This window comes from Octopus sinensis, linkage group LG7 (assembly GCF_006345805.1).
Source record: "Octopus sinensis linkage group LG7, ASM634580v1, whole genome shotgun sequence".
Lineage (NCBI taxonomy): Eukaryota > Metazoa > Mollusca > Cephalopoda > Octopoda > Octopodidae > Octopus > Octopus sinensis.
Window position 1 is genome coordinate 27150074 of NC_043003.1, and position 12970 is coordinate 27163043.

The 12970-nt window shown below is 35.0% G+C and overlaps 1 long non-coding RNA gene across 2 annotated transcripts in view; it reads left to right on the forward strand.

The window, feature by feature from the left end:
* Nucleotides 1-4268: 4268 nt before the first annotated feature.
* Nucleotides 4269-12970, forward strand: part of LOC115213821 — a 34719-nt gene continuing 26017 nt past the window's right edge. For both annotated transcript variants that reach the window (XR_004999990.1, XR_004999989.1), the window contains exons 1-2: nucleotides 4269-4388; nucleotides 8280-8324. This is a non-coding gene — a long non-coding RNA (uncharacterized LOC115213821). The remainder of the gene's footprint in view (nucleotides 4389-8279; nucleotides 8325-12970) is intronic.

A 12970-nucleotide genomic window follows, 5' to 3' on the forward strand; every position in this document is an offset into this window, starting at 1 on the left:
CTCTTTTTCTCACTTTTTCTCTCTCGCTCTCTCTCTCTCTCTCTCTATATATATATATATATAGATATATATATATATATATATATATATATATATATATAATATTAGGAAATATGATTCCAAACCTCAGGGAAAAATTCAATTTAGTAATACTAAATCAAATTTCACAATATATAATATATGTATATAAATTAGAGAAGAACCACCATGTAGCAATTCAACAATGATATACTTAAATCATATTATATAGAAAAAAATTAAATATACGATAAAACATTTACCCAGAACTAAATAAAGTACAAAATAATAAATAAATAGTATATGATTAGTAATTATATACTATTTATTTATTATTTAGTTCTGGGTAAGTGTTTTATCGTATATTTAATTTTTTTCTATATAGTATGATTAAGTATATCATTGTTGAATTGCTACATGGTGGTTCTTCTCTAATTATAATATATATATATATATATATATATATATATATATATATATATATATATATATATATATATATATAACACAATTCTAATATTAGGATAAATTTTTTCAAACACAAATGTTATCAGTGGCCGGCATATTAAAATACCTTTCAAGGTAAAAATATAACAATTATAAATAAAGGCAAGAAAAAAATTTTCTATGCCAATGTGCTGAAAAATAGATCGTATAACCGCATATAATATTTTTCACTATAAATACACAGCGTGCTAAAACGGCGAAAGCAAACCAGCAGAATATTTTTTTTTAATTCTTTATCCCGGAATCGGACCGATTACTGGATTAGTCCACAAGGATCTTCCTTCTTCAGCGTGTATCTGAAGAAGGAAGAATCCTTGTGGATTAATCCAGATATCGGTCCGATTCGGGAATAATGAATTTACAAAAATTTCTGCTGGCCTGCCTTCTCGTTTCAGCACACTCTGTATTTATAGTGAAAAATATTATATGCGGTTAGACGATCTAGGTCTATTTTTCAGCATATTGGCATAGAAATTTTTCTTTTCTCTTATATATATATATATATATATATATATATATTATATATATATATATATATATTACTAGCAGTATTACCCGGTGTTGCTTTGGTTTGTTTCAACCCTTTAGAATTGGAATTTTTGAAAAGTTAAAATTTTGCATTATGCAACTTGTTATTCTCTTCAAGTGAACATTTTTCCAGTTGAAATACACCGAAAAATGGTGACACAGCAGTCAAAAATCGTAAAAAAATAGGGATTTTCATAGAAAAAAGCACCTTTTTGATGTAAATAATTTTTGGTGTTAACATGGTCCGATTTGAATTTTATCTTCCACAGAATGAAGAGCAAGCCTTCTTCTATCATACTCTCAATTTTAGTCAACTTGCGCTGCAGGATCTCGGAGGAGATAGTGTTAGTTGAAGGCTACCAAACCTGCCACACACAGACAACTTCAGCTTTATATATATTGATTTGCTACACACTACTTTCCATCCTTAATAATGAAACTTGGTAGATCCAAAAGTTAAACACACAGACACACACACAGACAAACACACAGATACACACACAGACACTCAAGTTGAGTTTTATATATATAGATTTCTCAACGGGGATTTCAGGGGAGAGTTTCAAGGAGTCGCTGGCGATGTATCATGATGATCAAAAATCCGGCCTGCTAAAATTTGGTTAAAGTGATTCAAACTGCAGACTCAATGCAAAATGGTCACATTTAATTCAAAGCGTTAAAAATGTTATGAAAACAGTTGGTATGTGTTCACAAAGTCCAAACGATTAATACGAAAAAACCATCCAGGCTACATCCCGAAAATTCATTTCTTTGCCGAATTTCTACAATGTTTACGGCGATTCGTTTTTATATCTTGATTTTTATTTTACGCATGCTTGCACGCGTGGTGAATACAGTTCACGTCAAACAGCTGACTGAGTAAAGTTCACTATTCAATGCATGGGATAAGCCCTAAACAAACACATTATCGATTTTTGCACTTGCGAGAGGAATTTCGGAACAGAAATAGCGCAGTTCAATTTTCATTCGCCTAAACTTTAAGTGACCCATTTTTGGTGGTTCTACGATTTGTTGGCTAGGAGGAGATGTGCCGGGAAGTTAAACACACAGACACACACACAGATACACACACAGATACACACACAGATACACACACAGACACACAAGTTGAGTTTTATTTATATATATCTATATATATATATATATATATATTCTTTTAGCTGTTTCAGTCATTTGACTGTGGCTAAGCTGGAGCACCGCTTTTAGTAGAATGAATCGACCCCAGGACTTATTCTTTGTAAGTCTAGTACTTATCTTATTGGGCCCTTTTGCTGAACCGCTATGTTACGGTGACGTAAACACACCAACATCGGTTGTCAAATGATGGTGCGGGAGACAAACACAGATATACACACATATGTATGTATGTATATGTATATATATAATATATATATATACGACGGGCTACTTTCAGTTTCCATCTACCAAATCCACTCACCAGGCTTTGGTCGGCCCAAGGTTATAGTAGAAGACAATTGCCAAAGGTGCCACGCAGTAGGGCTGAACCCGAAACCATGTGGTTAGGAAGGAAGCTTCTAACCACAGAGCCATCCTGCAATATATGCCTCTAACTCTCTCTCCCCCCCCCCTCTCTCTCTCTCTCTCTCGCTTAAATATATATTATTATATATATATATATATATATATATATATATATGATAATCGTTTTTAAGGGTGAAATCGAAGTAGAAAAATGTATTCGTAATAGCGGAAAGATTGCTAAATTAAAGAACCGTTTGGATGGAAAAAGTAGACGGTTTCCCGCGTGATTCGGGCCCACATTTTCTTTAAACATGGCAGTTGTTGTACCATTATGCCAATGCAATTCTTTAAAATTTCTCCCCCTATTTTTGATGTTTTGCTCTTAACAGCAGGAATTGTAGGACCGGGCGTTGTTTAAATCGTAAGAATTCAGAAACTGTGTCGTCTACCGTTAAAAATAATTGTGTCGATCTTCTCAGTTCTTATGATAATATATATATATATATATATATATATATATATAATATCTATAATATATATATATATATATTATATATATATATATATAATACAACATTCTATAATTATAAGCATAATTATAATCAGGGGGTCAGCTAAATCCTTCGCTACTCACCCAAATAGAAATAAGAATTAAAATACTTTTTCCGCTACCATAAATATCTCCCAGAGAGTAACACTTTTTACGAAGGCAAAAAGAAAAAAATATCGAATCCACACGACTCAGTTTAGCTACATACGCGTTTCGGGATTAAAGTAAAGTTATATTTATTTATTTCTCATCAGTTTTGCGATGACGCTTGATCGCATACATATTTAATTCTAACACTCTCAAATTTATAATTGAAATGCTGCACTGAAGATGGGAAATAAGTAAGTAAATGTAATTTTACTATAATCCCGAAACGCGTATGTAGCTCATCTGAGTCGTGTGGATTCGCTATTTTTTCTTTTGCCTACATAAAAGAAGTGTGTTACTGTCTGGGAGATATTTGTTGTAGCGGAAAAGGTATTTAACTCCTATTTCTAAATTCGGTGCGTAGCGAAGCAATTAGCTGCCCCCTGATTATAATTATGTTTATAATTATAGAATATTTGTATAATTTTACCTAAAAAGATTATTTTAACTACCGAACTACTTGGTAAAATTATTAATTATTAATTAATTAATTAATTTTACCCGTTATTATTATTATTATTATTATTATTATTATTATATTATTATTATCATTATTATTATTATTATTATTATTATATATTATTATTATTATTATTATTATCATATTATTTATATATATATATATATATATTATAATAATTATTATATATATTATATATATAATATATATATATATATTATCGGAAGTGTACAGTATTATATATTACGACATTACGGCTAATCTTAACAATCGGTTTCACGCCAGGGATTCAACGGAGTGTTAAGTAACAATCTGGTTATGTAACCCTGCACTCATCAGAGTTAGCCGATATGGAATGAAATATGGCCGTAATGGACATATAATAGTGTACACTTCGGGTGGTAAGCCCACTCTATTGACAGATATACCAGTGCAGGGTTTAAAAAAAGCCAAAACTAAGCAATGGAGTCGATTCGCTCAACTAAAATTCTCACCGTCGTCGTTGTTACCATTAACTTTAACATCGTCATCACCATCATCATCATCATCATCATTATCACTACAATCAACATTAACGTAATGTTTGTTCTTCTCTTCTTTCAGACGAAGGAGTTGAAGTAGATACCATGAGTGATGTACATGACGCAGAAAACAGTAAATCACTAGCAGAACGAGGTACAGTCTACACTATTACTTTAATTTCTATGTCTTTGTCTCTTTCTCTCCCCTCTATCTCTCTCTCTGTTTCTCTCGGTCTCTCTATCTGCATATAAATATATATATATATATATATATATATATATATATATATATATATATATATATATACATACACATACACAAACAAACACACACACACACATACACACATATATATATACATACATATTCACTATATATGCACACAAATACGTACATATACATATATATATACTATATATACATACAATACATACACACACACACACACACACACACACATATATATATATATATATATATATATATATATATATCTAATTATATATATTATATATATATATATAATATATATACATATATGTCACTGTATCACTATATCATTGTACCGACCAGACTATCAGGTGTTGTTCTAAACCGCTGATCACAATGCGCTACCTACCTCACATGGTTGGAGCTTTCGAATGATTCCATGCCGCTGGTTGGTCGGGCAGGTGAACATTCACCCTCAACAGGACGCCTGTCCATCGCAGAGGTTATCCATTTACAGCTGAGCGAACTTGAACAACGTGAAATGAAGTGTTTTGCATAACAACACAAGGCATCGACGATCAGACAAACGAAGCCACCATCATCTGGCGATAGTTAATGCAACACTCTAATTGTTAGGCTGCGTATATACTCTTACTCTTCACTCTTTTACTTGTTTCAGTCATTTGACTGCGGCCATGCTGGAGCACCGCCTTTAGTCGAGCAAATCGACCCCGGGACTTATTCTTTGTAAGCCCAGTACTTATTCTATCGGTCTCTTTTACCGAACCGCTAAGTGACGGGGACGTAAACACACCAGCATCGGTTGTCAAGCAATGCTAGGGGGACAAACACACACACACAAACACACACACACACACATACATATATATATATATATATATATATACATATACGACAGGCTTCTTTCGGTTTCCGTCTACCAAATCCACTCACAAGGCATTGGTCGGCATATAGATACGTGAGTTGGTTAATGTCGGTCCAATGACAAATGATGTTCAATACATGTCGAGGAGATTCAACTTTTTTTCGCCCAAGATTTTTAAAACTCAAAGTAAGAGTCTGTTCAGCAAACACTATGCCCGCGCCTGAAGACAGCAATGATGTGAAACTCGAACCGGTAGGCCGAGATTACAATTGCCCTTCTACAAGTAATATAAATACTTCAACTCTACCTATCCAGGTACTGAATACTTCTGGAACAGATATCATCACGGCACCACAACTTGACTTGGAATATACTACCTACTTACATTGGTATATACATATATATACATACATATATATATATATATAGATATATTATATATATATATATATATATATATATATATATATATATATATATATATATATATATGTATTATGTATATATATATATTATATATCTTATATATATATATATATATATCTTATAATATATATATATATATATATATAAAGGGAAAGTTTACGAAATTAAACAAAAGACGAAGGCAGGTGGAGTACAAACAAACAAATGTATTAGTATAGCGCTCAGGAATAGAAAAAGTCTTTTACGTTTCGAACCTACGCTCTTCGACAGAAAGATACACAGAAAAAAAAATAAGGAGAGAAACAAGGAGAGAGAAAAATGCGTGTAGGAGCTAACGATCTATCATGACGTGTATGTGTGTGTATATATATATATACACATACATATATATGTGGTTATATAAGATTATATATATACATACATACATACATACACGCATATATAATCATATATGCATAGATTTGTGTGTGTGTGTGCGTGCTCGCCTGTGTATGTGTATATACAAGGGAGCGAGGAAAAGTCCCTGGCTTTGGGTAAAAGGAAATACTGGAGAATCAGTTATGATTTTATTAAACATAATCCCCTCTCATATTCACACGCTTATTGCAGCGTCTCTCAGTTTTTCCAATCCCTGTAAAAGAACTCGAAAGGTTAGGTCTTCAAACATACCTTTCTCTAGACTTTTCAAGCCAGGACCTTTTCATCACCCCCATTGTATAATGTATGTTTTTATTCATAATTGTTATATATAAAATTCAGCGAATCATTAAACAGAAGGATTGTCAGTGCTTTACAATAGACTGAAACAGGTTGGAAACTCCTTCGAAGTAGCCTTCATCAGATTGCCTATGAAGGTTACATAGCTGAAACTTCGACGGAACTGTTATAAGTTTTGCTCGTGAATATAATTTAAGCATGTAACTCTCATTAAATTGAAATTAACGTGCAAGAGGCTGAGCACTCCGCAGACACGTGTACCCATTACGTAGTTCTCAGGGAGATTCAGCGTCACACAGAGTGTGATAAGGCTGGCCCTTTTGAAATACAGGTACTACACTGTTTTGCCAGCTGAGTGGACTGGATCAACGGAAAATTAAGTATCTTCCTCAAAGACACATCACGCGGCCGGGAATTGAACTTACGTCCTTGCGATCGTAAGCTGAATACCCTAACCACTAAGCCACGCGCCTTCACTCTGTTAAATATAATGCTTATTTATATTGTTTTGAATGAATCATACATTATCTCATAGCTTTGAGATTTCAATGATTTGATCGTTTATTCTGAGAATGGCATTGTACTGTAGGTGCGAGAGGCCAGATATCGCCAGTTTGCATATAAAGCAGGTAGAATTTTAGGGTCGGATATAGCCGGTTTAAATACTAAAGAGTTAATGTATCACTATTTCGTATAAAAATATGCACAAAATCAAACTTTACAGGTCTCTTCTTAACCTGAAGGAGCGTCAGTGATATTCACTGCTTCTCCTGTCATATCTCTGCTTGGTTCCGGTTGAATTTTATGTTCATTGTTTTTCTCTCGGTTACTCTCTTCTAATGTCGGAGTTTCTCACTGACAACTTTTAGTTCTTGCATAAAGATGAACAGTTTGTGAGTGTCCTCTTTTTGCTGCCTCCAAACATTACTTCTTCACTTTTTGTTGGTGAGACGTATTGTGGTTTGTTTGTTTGCACGCAATGAGCATCATCATATGGCTGATGGTCTTTCATAAATCAGCCATCTTTTTTCTCTATCTTCAAAACCCATGATGATACTTTCTTTGTTGTTTCGGTTTTGTTCACCTTTTGAATGTCGTTCATGTATTGCTTTGCAGTAGTAGACAGGGCATATAGACAGGCGTTAATCTGCCAGAATAAGAATTCCTTACACTACTGTAAATACTCCTCTCTCCAATTTGTCAACAGCTTTTAATACTGTATCTGGACGGGGGGGTAAATTATTTTTTTACTTACTCTAGTGGAGAAAACTTTCTCTTCGAGAAAGTACTTCCAAGCCAAAGTTACAATTTCTCAGAAAATTTCAGTAAGAGCAGATTTCACCAATATTATTACTACGACAATAATCATTGCGATTATGCCTACTGTTTGCCATAATCGTAGTAGGGGGACAGTGGTCAGTTACTTTAGCCGGCTCGGCAATAAGAGATCGATAGAATAAGTACCAGGCTTTAAAAAAAACAGTAAGTACTGGGGTTGATATGTTCGACTATAATATTACGACTCAGCAAGCAGTCTCATGACGTGAAAAAGTACACTCTGAACAGCAACAAAGAGTAATCTTAGTACTCCAACAAATGCGCTAATGTTGAAGAGCGCGAGAGTTTGATCGGAAATTTGGATTTAGAGAAACATAATGGGGGTTTGTACTTCAATATATACATGGAATGCTATGCATACGCGCACACACTTACATGCCCCGCCACACGCACGCACACAACACACACACAACACACACAAATATCTAAATTTGTAATCATGAATTCCTTTTCTTTTTACATTTCAGTTGCTGAAGCCATTTCTGTTTTCTCTGACGATTCCCTTGCGCCAAGTAAGTCTCTCAATAAAGCTATGTCATAAGATACGCAGATATACACACATATATCCGCGTAGAAATACACGTATAGTACATACATATACATACTCATGCATGTATGTGCATGTGTTTAGTGGATAAATAAAATGACAGTCCACACAGAAATCTTGCCTGGTGGTTGATCGCGCCTGTTGTTCCACTAGGTAAAATTCGAGTTGACTATCATCTCTTCATAGCATAAACGTATCTATTCAAGCTACCACTTCGTATATGGAATTCTGTATCAGCCAATGTTTGCACTATATATACATATATATAATATCTACTACTATATGTTTTATGATTTATAAAATATTTATATAGTATAGGTTAAAGTTAACTGGTATATCGTGAACATCAATTAGAAAAAGGGTAAATTTATAATAACCTTATTCGCAATCAAATAATACATAATAAAACTGAAGTTAAAAAGAACTACTTATTCACATACAGACGTAAGCAACGCTGTGTGAAAACATATAAGGAAATAGGGATTTGTGAACGCGTAGATAATTTAGAGGAGGTGCGGGAGTTTCTGTACAAGGAAACAGGAAAATAAATTGCCTGTTTCAAAAATAACAGATTGAAAATATATTTGCAACAAAAAGACTTGTTCAGAAATTCTATTCCGTAGGTAAGGCATGTGTCGTAGAGTGTTCAAGTTAAATTTCAAAACTGTCTTAAAAAGCTTGAAAAAATCATGTATATGACAAATGGAAGGTTTTCTATTGACATTGAAAGTATTGGCGATCAGTCCAATGAAAGACAGAGGTTGGAAATGAATTTAATTATGACACAAAAGACAGTTCATTTTCTTGGAAAGTTCCTTTGAGCGGAAATTTATTGGTGTTGATACGCTTACAGATAGAAGAGAATTGGTGATCATGTTAAGCTTTCAAGTTTTAGACGCTGAACGCACTTATAGCTTGAGCAAAATTGTAGGTATTAGAATAAAAGCTTCTATATAATTTTGTTTAAGTAGTTTATCGCACTTGTGGTGAAGGACATTTTGAAGAAACGCTTGGCTATAGGAGTAAATTCATTCAGATTGAAGAGCATACTAAAATAGTCGATGTATTTATGTCCACATTCAGTGGAGGGCGTGCGTGTATTTCCAGTATTTTCTTTTCCTCAGTAAAGAAACTGTTTAAAGTTTAGAATTTAGGGGGAAAAATATAGAAAAACTATTCCTTATTTAAATCATTGTTGTGTATCGTGAAATTATAAATCATTGTTGCGTATCGTGAAATTATAAAGCATTCGTGTGGATTTTCGATACTTCTTACTCGAATTTCTTTTAATATTCGCAGTGCACCTATATACATCTTATAGAAGGATATTTGAAAACATGTTATATAACATATATGTCAATGCACGGTATATGTAAACCATGATTTCATTAAATGTTTGCACACGTGACAGGTTAACATGTTTACTTTTATTTTTAAACCATATTTTGCTTCACAAACCACTTCATTTCACGTTGCGCTCCTGTCCACTCAACTGACAAAATGAAGTAATCCTGCGACGGACCAGCGTCCCGTCCAGGTGGTAATTTGTATACCACGGAAACCAGGAAAGCGGCCTTGTGAGTTTATATACCTCAGGAAAAGGAGCTTTATGCCTTTTATTTATTTATTTTGTTTCACAGATTCATATATATATATATATATATATATATATATATATATATATATATATATATATATATACCTATGTATGTGTGTGTATATGATTCGACTTCCAGCTAAATTTTATGTTACATGTTTGCAAGCTATAATGTTGGCAGATTATGAATACAAAGTATAAGACTAGAGAAAATAAGGTGGAATATTTTGCTAATAACATCTTTACAAGTGTTTCAGTAACAATCACAAACAGGATTGCATAAGATTAACCTTATGCAATCATGTATCGAACGTCGCTCCATCAGAACTTTCTCATAAATGAATTGCTTCAAACTGTATTCTCCAGTCTTACTCTTTGTGCTTATGACTGTGTGCTTAGCCATCACACGAAAGCGAATATGGCGGGGTTGTTTGTACTACGCGTTTGCTAATTGTTTTAGGTACCTATATAGAAGTGAGCAAACACAGACACACTCATCCTTCAACCATTGACTAAGCCAAACAGCCATGATGTAACCACTGGAATGATGGAGCTGTACCAGTTTATTTTCAGCTGAGGAGGCTGCAGTAATATGAAACTAAAAGGCTTGTTCAAGGGCATGACACGCTACGCAGTTTAGGAATCAAATCCACAACCTTATTATCGCGAGTCCAACACCCTAACTACCAACCTCAATACACGATTGTACCACGTGCAGGCGTGACTTTGTAGTAAGAAGCTTGCTTCCCAACCACATGGCTCCGGGTCCAGTCCCATTGCATGGCACCTTGGGCAAGTGTCTTCTACTAGAGTCTCGGGCTAACCAAAGCCTTGTGAGTGGATTTGGTAGACGAAAACTGAAAGAAGCCCGTTGTGTATGTATATATATATGTGTGTGTGTGTGTGTGGTGTGTGTGTGTGTGTGTGTGTGTGTGTGTGTGTGTGTGTATGTGTGTGTGTATGTGTGTGTGTGTGTATCTATGTGTTTGAGTATCTTTGTGTCTGTGTTTGTCCACGTATCACCGCTTGACAACGTGTGTTTAAGTCCCCGTTACATGGCGGTTCGGCAAAAGAAAGCGATAGAATAAGTATAAGGTTGTAAAACCAATAAATCCTGGGGTCGATTTGTTTGACTAAAAGACTTCAAGGCGGTACTCCAGCATGGCTGCAGTCAAATGACTGAAACAAGTAAAAGAATAAAGGAATATATGCATATATATATATATATAATATATATATATATATATATATATATATATATATTATATATATATATATATATATGTTAGTTAGTTAGTTAGTTATTTGGCTCAAAAGCAAATAGCAAGGCCATGTAGGGGGACATGGAGTTAAGTACAGGGTGGTGTTCATGTAAAGAGTTCAGGCCACTTGAGGTCAAGGGAGGCTTTGAACAAAGCGGTCGTCGGCATCTTCACCATCTCGTCTGGCAGCTTGTTCCACGGATCCGCAACACGGACGGAGAAAGCTCCTCTCCTTCGATTGAGATGAAATCGTCGCAGGTAGAACTTTTCGGAATGACCCCGCGGCCGACGCTCTGGAGCAGGAGTGAAGAACAGCTCTTTCGAGAGGTTACACTTTCCGCTTATGATGTTGTGGGCGAGAATGAGATGACCACGGCGGCGGCGTTTTTCAAGAGAATAAAGGTCGAGCGTCCTCAGCCTTTCTTCATTGGACAAATTTTTGAGACCATGAACCATGCGGGTAGCCAGCTTCTGGACTATATATATATATATATATTATTATATATATATATATATATATATATATATATATATATAAATGCGCCCTTCTAAAGCCTAGCCAGGCTCATGGGCCCGGTTTCCCGGTTTCCGTGGCGTATGTGTTCCCCAGCTGGATGGGACGCCAGTCCATCGCAGCGTTACTCACTTTTGCCAGCTGAGTGGACTGGAGCAACGTGAAATGAAGTGTTTTGATCAAGAACACAACGCGTTTAACTTTTTCACTGACAATTTCTTTCATTTTTTCTCTATTCATCTCTCTCTTTCTTTCTCTCTCTCTCTCTAGCTTTCTATCTCTATCTCTCTCCCTCTCTCCCCCCTCTATCTCTCTCTCTCTCTCTCTCTCTCTCTCTCTCTCTCTGTGCTGATGAAGGACTTACGTCCAAAATTTTATCTCCTCCTATTAAAGCGTTAAGCGTAAGCATTAAATGTTAAACTTTGCCCCTTCTGTGTTCATTGTTTATACACAACCTATTTAATAGTAATCTCTCGTCTCTACAATTTCTTGCTGAACAACCAGCACAAATGATTTGTTTATAATGTTCAGTCGTTTGTGCTGCAGATAAACTCACATGCACCATCACTCCCGCATCGAATGGATATTATTTGCACCGGCCCCGCTGTGTCACACGTCAGATATCAAGGTGATCACAGAGCAACCTTTCGGTCCGAGAATCGAACTTACGATCTTGTGATCAAGAGTGCAACGCCCTAACCATTAGACCACATGCCCTCCCCGAACTAGCTGTTCGACCCGGCGTTGCTCGCGTTTTCAGTCTTGAAGTTAAGCCCACCTCTGGCCTTGTATGTTCTCCTTGCCAACTATTTTCCATTAAGATATTATATCTGGTTCGGCAGGGATTTTACCCGGTTAACGCTTTCGACATACTCCTACATACTGGACCGTCTAAAATCGCAGTCAAACTTTTGGGTGTACCTCGACTCGTTGAGAGTGATTTTTGTTTCTGTACAAAATTGATCAGCGTGTCCAATCTCAACAAAATCCGAAGAAAAGTGTGTAGGTTATGTCATAAAATAGAATCCATGTAACCATTTACATGAAAATATCCCATTGACTTTTAAATCACAAAACATTATATGAATAATCGATGTTTCATAGGTCGAAGTCTTAATTTTACTCATGGGTCAATTTTCTTCAAAATCAGTTCATTATTTTATTGTGAGTGAATTTTGACGCTTTCTGCCTTTCACCAATTTAATTTTAATTCTACTACATGACTCCGACCATAAACT